We start from the raw sequence: 10,446 nt of genomic DNA on the forward strand, positions 1-10,446 counted from the left end.
AGAGGTACCAGAAGGAGGAGGCGGAGAGGAATTTGGTGAATCAAGATTAGTGGTAAATGGAAATCAATTTATGGAAAGCTCCCCCCTTCTGATAATGTGCCACTGCTACCCACTGCTACCATAAAGAACAGGATGTATTGCATTGCCACACACTGCTTTCATTTTTTTTGGGGGGGGGGGATTTATTTAGGTATTTATTTAATCTAATTTATATGCTGCCCAACTCCTGAAGGACTCTGGGTAGCTTATAGTAAGAACATCTAAAAACAATAATTTAAAAGAACAATTTAAAACCCTTTATAAAAACATTCATATCCTTTGTAGCCGGATCTAAAAGACATCTTATTTGCTTAACAGCCCTAGGCCTATTGGCAGAGTCAGGTCTTCAAGGCTTTCCAGAAGGCCAGTAGGGTTGGCGCAGTACAGATCTCAGGAGGAAGCTGGTTGCAGAGAGCCAGTGCCACCACAGAGAAGCCCCCCTCGCCACAGCCCCACCAACCAGCACTGCTTAGCCGACAGGACCTGGAGAAGGCCAGCCCTGTGGGCTTTTATCGTTGGGTCGTTGGGAGGTGTGTGGCAGAAGGCGGTCCTGAAGATAGTCTGGCCCATGTAGCCTTTATAGGTTATAATGACTAAACAATCCATACCATAAAACTAAAATGAGTATATTATGAGAGTGTCAGAAGTAAACTTAAAAAAGACATTATTCTTTACCTGCCCAAAGATTTTCAGAAAAGTAATGAGATAACTGGTTAGGTTTATCTTCCCATAGAGGCATGGTTTAATTAGATTAGCTTTTATGGCCTATTCTGATATTTTTTAAAAAATATATTTTTATTGGTTTTGCACATTGAAATAAACATAAAACAAACATAAAACGGTGCACAGTGCATGTGCCCATCACCCGACTGACAATCCTACCACTGCTACCACCAATTGTGTGTGTGGGGGTGTGTGTGTCAAATATTTACTAATTTATATTCTTTTATTTCTTTAGCTCTACTTTGCATTTGTTTACTATTGAAAGAGTGATTGGAATTTAATTTTCACATTTTCGTCACAAATTCTACTCGGCATATAACCTTTCACCTTATTCCATCGTACCATCAGCTTCTCCAATTTATTTTCATCAAAATTGTTTAATCTTATTTCCATGATTTCAAAATGAATGTGATCCACCATGTACCAGTACCAATGGCCTATTCTGATATTGACTACAAGCAGGCTTATCTGCAGAGTTGGTTACAAAAGGACAGATAATATTTGCAAATATATAATCAAAACCTGCCTTTTCCTTGGGCGTGTAGCATGCATGATGTGTCTCATGAACATATAAAAGGCACAGGGGTTCAAGCTTGTTATATATTATTCCTGTGAATACCTCTTATGGGAAAGGGAGGCTTATCTTTAGTGCGTCTTTGGTCTTTAAAACAAACCTGACTTTCTACAATGAGATGATAGTTGAAAATAATGGATAGCCAAGTTATTTTTTAAAAGCCCATGCTAAATATAGGTCTCCATTTGATATAAAAATTATTTGACTCATGCTCTGTTTCTCTCCCTCCCTCCCTCTCTCTCACACATACACACTAAACAAGCATACAAATATAAAACAGGCACATTACTGAAAATGCCTCTGCTGGGGACCCAAAAGCATTTTCCTCATTCTTTAAAAAATATCTAGCATCTACAGCTTGTTAGGCACTAGCTCCCTATGGGTAGAATTCCGAGTTATAACTAGCTTCTAGTACACATTTTGAAACATAAATGCATTCTTTCCAAGGGAGCTACAAACAGAACATAAAAAAGAAATATGGAGCATATCAAAAGTTGAATCAATACAATGTGATTTAAAAGAAAAATAGATTTTTCCAGCTAGGACATAACTGGAGATTGCAGCACTTTGTGAACAACATTGCTGTCTGCTAACTACGAACGATGCTAGGCAAAATATATTAGTTACTAATAATGACTGATCACAAACACGGTCAGGTGTCAAATTATTATTTATTTTCAGGTAATTACTTGAGCATGGCACAGAATAATAAAATAATTGACTTAAGGATTTTTCCCTGCAGCAAGATTAATTATAGCACAATTACAGTGTCAATTCTGGGCTCAAAAATTTAATTTAGTGCTGTCTGTGGTAGGTTGGTAGTACAGTAAAGCAAGTTTTTCAGATAATGGCTTTCAAAGGAGTTCAAATTTGTTTGTTCCACTCTTCATCTTTATGGACCACATGTCCTTTTGTTAATGGATGCTTGGACATTGGACAAGCCATGATAATTTAATCCCTTTAGGAGAATACACTCTAAATCATGGGTCCTCAAACTATGGCCCATGGGCCAATGTGGCCCACCATTCATCCAGCCCGTTCAGGACCACAATGGTGTCCCACCCACAGCACCCCATCCACCCTTTGGCCAAGCACAGGACTACCATTGGACTGAAACTGAAAGGTAAGGTCAACAATTTTGACCTGCAGAGACGTTCTGCAGGGAGGTGAAAATGGGGTACACAGATGCCCCAGGAGGCCAAAAAATGGACAAAAATGGTGAATTTTTGGCAAAAAAGGGGGGACTGTTTTTGCCTGGTTTTTGCCTGCAGAATGCTGCTGGAGGTAGGCAAGGTGTAAACAGGGCACACAGATGCCCCAGAAGAGAGAGAGAGAGAGAAAGAAAGAAAGAGAGAGTGAGTGATTTCTCAAGCTCATTGGAGCTGAAAAGAATTGCTGCAAAACTGAGTTTTCTGAAGTGGACCACTAGACTCCTAATAAAATAACTATTGTATTTTTCAGAATATAAGACACATCTTTTTACCCTCCAAAAGAGGGAGAAAGCTTGGGTGCATCTTATACTCTAATGTAGCCCCACCTACTTCCATCCTTTGGCCTCTGCCTCCCAGCAATTTACCTCCTTGCAGCAAACAGCATTTAAACCAAACTATTCATTAGCAGCTTCCCAACCTTCAGCTGACTGAGGCTGCAGGCAAGCCACATGCTAAAATGAAAGTGAAACTAAAGGGCAGCTTTAGCTGCAAGAAGGCAAATTGGGATAAAGAGGCAGAATTTTATTTTCTTGTGCTAATCAGTTGCTGAATTTGGATGCAAGGAGGTAAGTCAATAACTATAAATGTCTATAGAATGCTCAAATTATTTGATTTATTTTTTAAAAATTGCTTTATTATTGTTCAAGGCAGCTTAACAAAATGAAGAAGCTTTTTAAAATAAATGCTTGGTCTGAAGAGGCCCAGGGCTATTGTATCTTTTTTAAAATAATAGAGAATTATGTATACTTCCTGAAAGCCATGTCAATTTTAAAGATCTATAAAAGTATAATCTGAAATGTAACAGTGTCCTGTTTTAATATTAAGGTAAGGCAGCTGAGTTAAATCCTGACTTAGTCATGTTTGGAGTAGATTTATTTAAATAATAGGGGGGAGTTAGTGTGACTACATTTAAGAAAATTTTCTGGCATTAATATACTGCTTTAATGAACTTTTCTCCAATTATTTTCTATTTCTATGGGTCAGGCACATATGCATAGAAATACACAGTAAACAGTGTATATCATCTGTGTTGTTTGCTGTTTGGCGAATTGCTAGTAGGCAGAGACCTTTTTTCCTTGTTTTTCTCCCCCAAAATTGTGTCTTATACTCTGGTGCATCTTATACTCCAAAAATATGGTACATATTATTTCCGATATCAGAAACCGTATGTCATTCTGCACTAGGTAGTAGAAAACATGAATGGAACTGTGTCATGCCTTGATTGTGGGCAGTTGATTAGTTGATGTGAAATATATGATGGTGGACTACAATGGTCTTTTGAACAATTCAAAATGGCCCTTCTTATATTGTTTTACTAATTTAATGCATTGTTATTTCTTCCCCCCAGTCTCTAAGCATATATTTGCTGCAAATAAAATGCAACAGTTTTGTATCCAAAGTGAAAAATCATACATATTCTAAGCCTGCTAAGAAAAAAAACACATAATGAAATAAATCATGGATCCCATTATACAATCTATTATATATATAATCTTCATTGTAACAGCTTTAATTTCTAATTGCACAGCTTTCCAGTAATAATGTTGAGAATGTGTGTTATGTCAACAGTTTTAACAGTCATTCCCCATCGCAACCGACACTTATGCATTCATTACTGATGGGGTGTGAACATGGTGTGCCTGTTGATTACCCATTTCATTAGTAACTGAAGGGAAAAGGATGATACTAATTATAATTCAAGGCAATTACAGCAACACTTCATAGATTCCTTCAAGTTGACACAGTCTATGTACAATGGTCAAATCTTGATATGTTACTACCTACAATTACCACAGTCTGTTTTAATATGAAATTTGTTGCTTTTAGAAAGCAAAGGACACAGTGGAATATTATAATAGCAGAGTGATAGCTGGTACACAACAATTCCTAATTAATTTTAATTGGCTGGGTTAGACTTGTGAGGCCATTGCTTTTTACTGAGATGTTTTTGCAGCTTCCAAGTTCTGTAATTCCCAAAATTTCTCTCCGCCAAATGCTAACCAAACCAGTGGTAGAATACAATTTTTTAAAAACTACTGGTCGTGACTTGGTGGCGTGGTGTGGCTTGGCTTGGTTTAGTGGTCGTGGCTTGGTAGGCATGGCAGGGGAAGGATACTGTAAAATCTCTATTCCCACCTAACTCCAAATTATCTCCCCACTCTAGGAGAAGGTTATTGCCAAATTCCCATTTCCTCTCGATCAACTGGGAATTGGGAGGCAGAGAATAGATGGTATTTACAAGTTGGTGGTATTTACAAGTTCTCAAAATTTCCACCACTGATTGTTCAGAACTAGACAGAACCTGCTGAATACCACCTCTGAATCAAACCTGATATTTGAAAGAACTTAACTTCTTTTTTATTTTTATTATCTTCAAGATTAAGATAAAGAATAAAAAAATACAGTTCAAAAGTGTATAGAACAAAATATCAAGCATACACATAAAATGTTTCTCCTGGATATTATTATTATTATTATTATTATTATTATTATTATTATTATTATTATTATTTAGATTTGTATGCCTCCCCTCTCCGTAGACCAGTGACTTTCAACCTTTTTTGAGCCGCGGCACATTTTTTACATTTATGAAACCCTGGGGCACATTGAGCAGGGGGGGGGGGGGGGCTAAAAAAAGTTTGGACAAAAAATTTCTCTCTTTCTTCCTCCCTTTCGCATTATTTCTCTCTCCCTCCCTCTCTCTCCATCCCTCTTTCTTTCTCTCTCTCTCCATCCCTCTTTCTTTCTCTTCCTTCCTTGCTCTCCTTTTTGCTCTCTCTCTCCCTCCCTACCTCCCTCTATGTCTTTCTCTCTCTCTCCTTCCCTCCCTCTGTTTCTCTCTCTCTTGCTTTCTTTCTCTCTCTTTCTCTCTCTCTTGCTTTCTTTCTCTCTCTTCTCTTTCTCTCTTGCTTTCTTTCTCTCTCTCTCTTGCTTTCTTTCTCTCTCTCTTGTTCTCTTTCTCTCTTGCTTGCTTTCTCTCTCTCTCTCTTTCTTTCTTTCTCTCTCTGAGCTTCGCGGCACACCTGACCATGTCTCGCGGCACACTAGTGTGCCCCGGCACATTGGTTGAAAAACACTGCCGTAGACTATAATTACATAATAATAATAATTATATTGTCCATTTTCCCCTTTCCCCACAAAATAGGTCCACATCAATATTTGCAAAATTGCTATATAACATTAAATAAATAAATAAAAGCTGTATATATTTATTATCAATTAACCAACTTGACCTACCCTCTATCTACTATACATAATAATGCTATATATATATATATATGATTATTAAATGGATTATATATATATATACATTTAATAATCCCAACCACAGAACTATACCTAAATTGGCAAAAAAAAAAAATTCTAAAAGATTCCAAGAAAACTTTAAGATTAAAGTTATCTGAGTCCCATTTCCGTTTTATATTTCTTTTGGAAGGCATTATAAAAAAATATATGAAATATAATATTAAATGTCCTTAGTTTATTGTTACTTTGGACTTGTAGTCAAGTTTTCTCAGCAAGATACAAAATATTCCTTTCAAGTACAAAGAAAATTATTATTATTATTAATTATTATTATTTATTAGATTTGTATACCGCCCCTTTCCGTAGACTGTTCTATAACAAAGGAAACACAAAGCAGATGAGCTAAAAACTCTCACAACAGAGTACATTAAAAAAAATGAAGTGGCAGAGTTATTTTAGGAAAAACTAATAAAATACAACATTCGTAAAATAAAAATCCAGCATAGATCAAATCAAGTCTTTTTCACTATAAAGGAAAACCAAAACCTTGGAGTGACCAACTTCCTTGGGGTGAAAGAAAAAGTATTTTAAAGCATCAAAATAGAACAACAAAAGTTTGCAATTACTGGAATGTAAGGCAAATCAGCTAAATTTTGTGGGCGATCGCTAGCTATTTCTCTTTAAATCTGGGGAGCATACTGCCAATGAAACAGCTTTGGCAGTATGCTACCTAGAATTCACTACCTGACTCTTGTTTCTTCCCCAAAGCCCAAAATCTTCAACCTTAGATTGTCTACAGTTGAACTCTGCCCTTTTCTAAGAGGTCTGTAAAGAGCGTGCATAAGCGCATCACTGTGCCTACCGTCCCTGTCCTACTGTCCTATTGTCTTATTTTTTCATTACTTTCTATGTAATGTTTATATAAACTACTACTATCCTATACTTGATTGGCAAATAAATAAATAAATAAATAAATAATAAATAAATAAATAAAATAAAATAACAAATCAGCGGCTTGTTGGCAGGGAATAAAAAAACCCCAACTTTAGCATGTCATTTTGGGGATTCCAATACTGTACTGCTGAACTTTGAAGCTTAGGGGAAGTTATCCAGGTGCTGCCACCTGCTGGGAAACTATTAAAGAAGTCTACACTAAATTAGATATATCATGCTATTTTGAACAAGCGCAACTATGAATGCTATTTGGCAAATAAGATGATAGTCTTTCTGGAAGGCGTGAGTGAAAGAATAGGGTATCTAATTTTCAGTGATAACCTAGAAGTGAATAGAGCCGCAGCTTTCATTTACGTTTATTAAATTCTCGGCTAATATATTGCACACTTATGAACGGGAGAAAACATCTTTTATGAATCTTTATTGTTATTTTATTGTATAGATATAATGTTATAGCTTCAAAATCACAATAATACTTGAAGAGGAACCATATCTTCACTTATTTTAAGTGGTTGGTGAATGAAATTTTTTTCACCTTTATGGGAGTTTCTTTTTAAAGATACAGTATTTGAAAACTGAGCAACTAATGTTTAGCAACCCTCTCTAACTGAGATACAGAGAAGATTTATGTTACCCACAGTTCTGAATAGAAATTATTTTGAAAAAATTAGAAATCACCTTAGAAAATATTTTTGAATTTGTATCCATTTTCATTTATTCAGGGCTCATTATTTATTTGTTTGTTTGTTTGTTTGTTTGTTTGTTTGCTGCCCCTCTCTGTGGATTTGGGGCAGCTTATTTATTTACCTGATACCTTACTGTTTTATTACAAACATTTCTGAAGTAACCCATTCTCAATAAACTTTGTTTTTATGTTTTGTCCTAACATACCCTTATCATTTCTATAGGTATAAAAAAATGGGAAGAACCTGTTTATATAGGTTTTCTTTTTTCCATTTCCTTTTTCTTTTTGACAAATATTTATGCCTTAGAACAATCCATACATTATTAACTATGTTGCGGCCACTATTTATATCATTTGTACTTTTAACTTTCTCTATCCTTTTAATTTTCTTTATAAATATTTTACCAAGGATAAATGAATGAATGAATAAATGAATAAATAAATAAATAAATAAATAAATTAATGTGTATGTATGTGTATGTAACCTGCACTATATATCCCCATTTTCCTTATAAAATACAGTTATTTTGGGTTTTACTACATTAACTTTTGGATCAATATGCCTTATTGTGTTATACAATCCGTTTAAAATTTGCTGAAAATCATTTGTCAGCCAACAAAACAGCTTTTCTTGCATTCACACTTCAGTTCACATCTCTAATTGCCTATCAACACACCTTTAATGTTATCAATGTATCCATAAATCTAATAAATAACTAAAGTAATCTCAAAGATCCTTGTCTTACTTTGCACCTAGAAGGAGAAGGAAAATAAGAACCTGTATTCTGCTTGGATTTAACCACATTGCTATCTGAGTTCACTTTTCCAATGTTTGTGTGCATTTGTGCATTCTGGGAAGGAAAAACTTTCTACCATTACTTTTAGTTTTCTGCATAACCACAAATAAAGTTACAATAATTTTGCAGCAGTTAAATGGAGTTGACATCTACAACATTTTAAGGAAAAGTTAATTGGTGTGATGTTTGTCCATCTTGTTCAAAGGACATGACGTCTAAGCCGAGGTGGTGCAGGAGGTAGAGTGCAGTACTGCAGGCCACTAAAGCTGACTGTAGATCTGTAGGTCAATGGTTCAAATCTCATCATCAGCTGACGGTTGACTCAGCTTTCCATCCTTCTGAGGTGGGTAAAACGAGAACCCGAATTGTGGGGGCAATATGCTGTCTCTGTTAAAAAGTGCTATTTCTAACATGTTGTAAGCAACCCTGAGTATAAGGAGAAGGGCAGCATTAAAACTGAATAGGTAGGTAGGTAGATAGACAGACAGACAGACAGACAGACAGACAGACAGACAGACAGACAGACAGACAGACAGATAGATAGATAGATAGATAGATAATGGGTTGCAAGCTGTACCCGATGGCTGAAAGTCCTATATGGGCACAAAATGTTTTGCCACATGCTGGGCAGACAAGTTGGCACCATTGTTGCAGCATTTGCAGCCCTCGCATTGTGAAGTGCTCGCTTCTCTTCTGCTATGAATGTTCTTCTGGCCTCAGATATCTGGCAACCTTGGTGGATCAGCATGTGTCATGTCTTTGTATTGCTTTGTTTGTCCCCCATGCAATCACATTCCTTTAGATAGCTCACCATAGAGGAGCTGTTTAGGGATGCTATGGTCCAGCATCCTAGCAACATGGCTTCCAAGCGTGTCTGGGCTTTCATCAGCAGAGTGGGAATTGATGGCAGGCCTGTTCTGGACAGGACCTCAGTATCAGGCACTTTATCCTGCCACCGGATCCTCAGAATTCTACAGAGGCAGGTCATGTGGAAGTGGTTCAATTGCCTAGCATGTCTCCTGTATACAGTCCAAGTTTCACTGGCGTACAACAGGGTAGTTAGCACTATTGCTAACTTTGAGCTTTGTAGCATGGCTTATTCCGTGTATGTTGGTCATTAGTCTGCCAAATGCAGAGCTTTCCTTGGCGATTCTGCAATTGACCTCAATGTCAATTGTCACTGCACAGGAGAGGGTGCTACCAAGGTATGTAAATTAGTCCATTGCTTGTAGCTTTTTGTCTCTTTACTGTGATGGTGAGCTCTTGGTATTTGGCTTTCAGAGCTGGCTGATGCATCACTTCGGTCTTCTTTATGTTAATAAGGAGACCAAAGATGGCATATGCTGCTGCAAAATTATCCACCCTGGCTTGCATTTCCTGCTCTGATCCAGCATTCAGGACACAGTCGTCACCAAACAGGAGGTCGTGTAGCACAGTCTCCTTCATCTTGGTGGCAGCCTGGAGTCTTCACAGGTTGAATAGTTTCCCATTGATCCTGTATCTCAGGCTAACTCCCAAGGAACTGTTCTGGAAGGCATCTGACAACATGGCTGAAAACATTACGCTGAATAAGGTAAGTGCCAAGACACACTCTTGCTTCAAACTATTTGTGACTGAAAGGGCCTCTGAAGCTTCTCCATTGTCCAGCACACTTTTAAATTAACTAATTGATGTATCATCAGCTAAAAGGCATATTGAACAAAAGGCAAGCTTTAAAAATAGTCAACTTTGTGACATCATTTGAAGTTTTATGCCCTGAATCTTTCAGAACTAATTGTATGTTGTTAAATATAGAATCATTTGAGACATGAGGAATTTAGGCATGTTGGATATCAACTTATGTAATTCTCAGTCAATATATCCAAAAGCAAAACTCTGTCTGCTCCATTCAACTTCAGACCACATGATAACATGAATCAAGCATAGAATAATTTATACCACTATGATAAATCTCTTTAGCTAGAAAATTAATAGAATAAGAGCACACAGAGTTTGGCCTCCTCCGGGTCCCGATGACTAAGCAATGCAGGCTGGCAGGACCACAGGAGAGGACCTTCTCTGTGACTGCCCCGGCCCTATGAAACCAACTACCCCCTGATGTCCACACTGCTCCCACCCTATTGGCCTTCTGTAAGGCCATGAAAACCTGGCTTTGCTGGCAGGCCTGGGGGGGGGGGCGTGAACTAACAACTGATAAGGCCAAAGTGCATGAATGGT

This window comes from Erythrolamprus reginae, chromosome 1 (assembly GCF_031021105.1).
Source record: "Erythrolamprus reginae isolate rEryReg1 chromosome 1, rEryReg1.hap1, whole genome shotgun sequence".
NCBI lineage: Eukaryota > Metazoa > Chordata > Lepidosauria > Squamata > Dipsadidae > Erythrolamprus > Erythrolamprus reginae.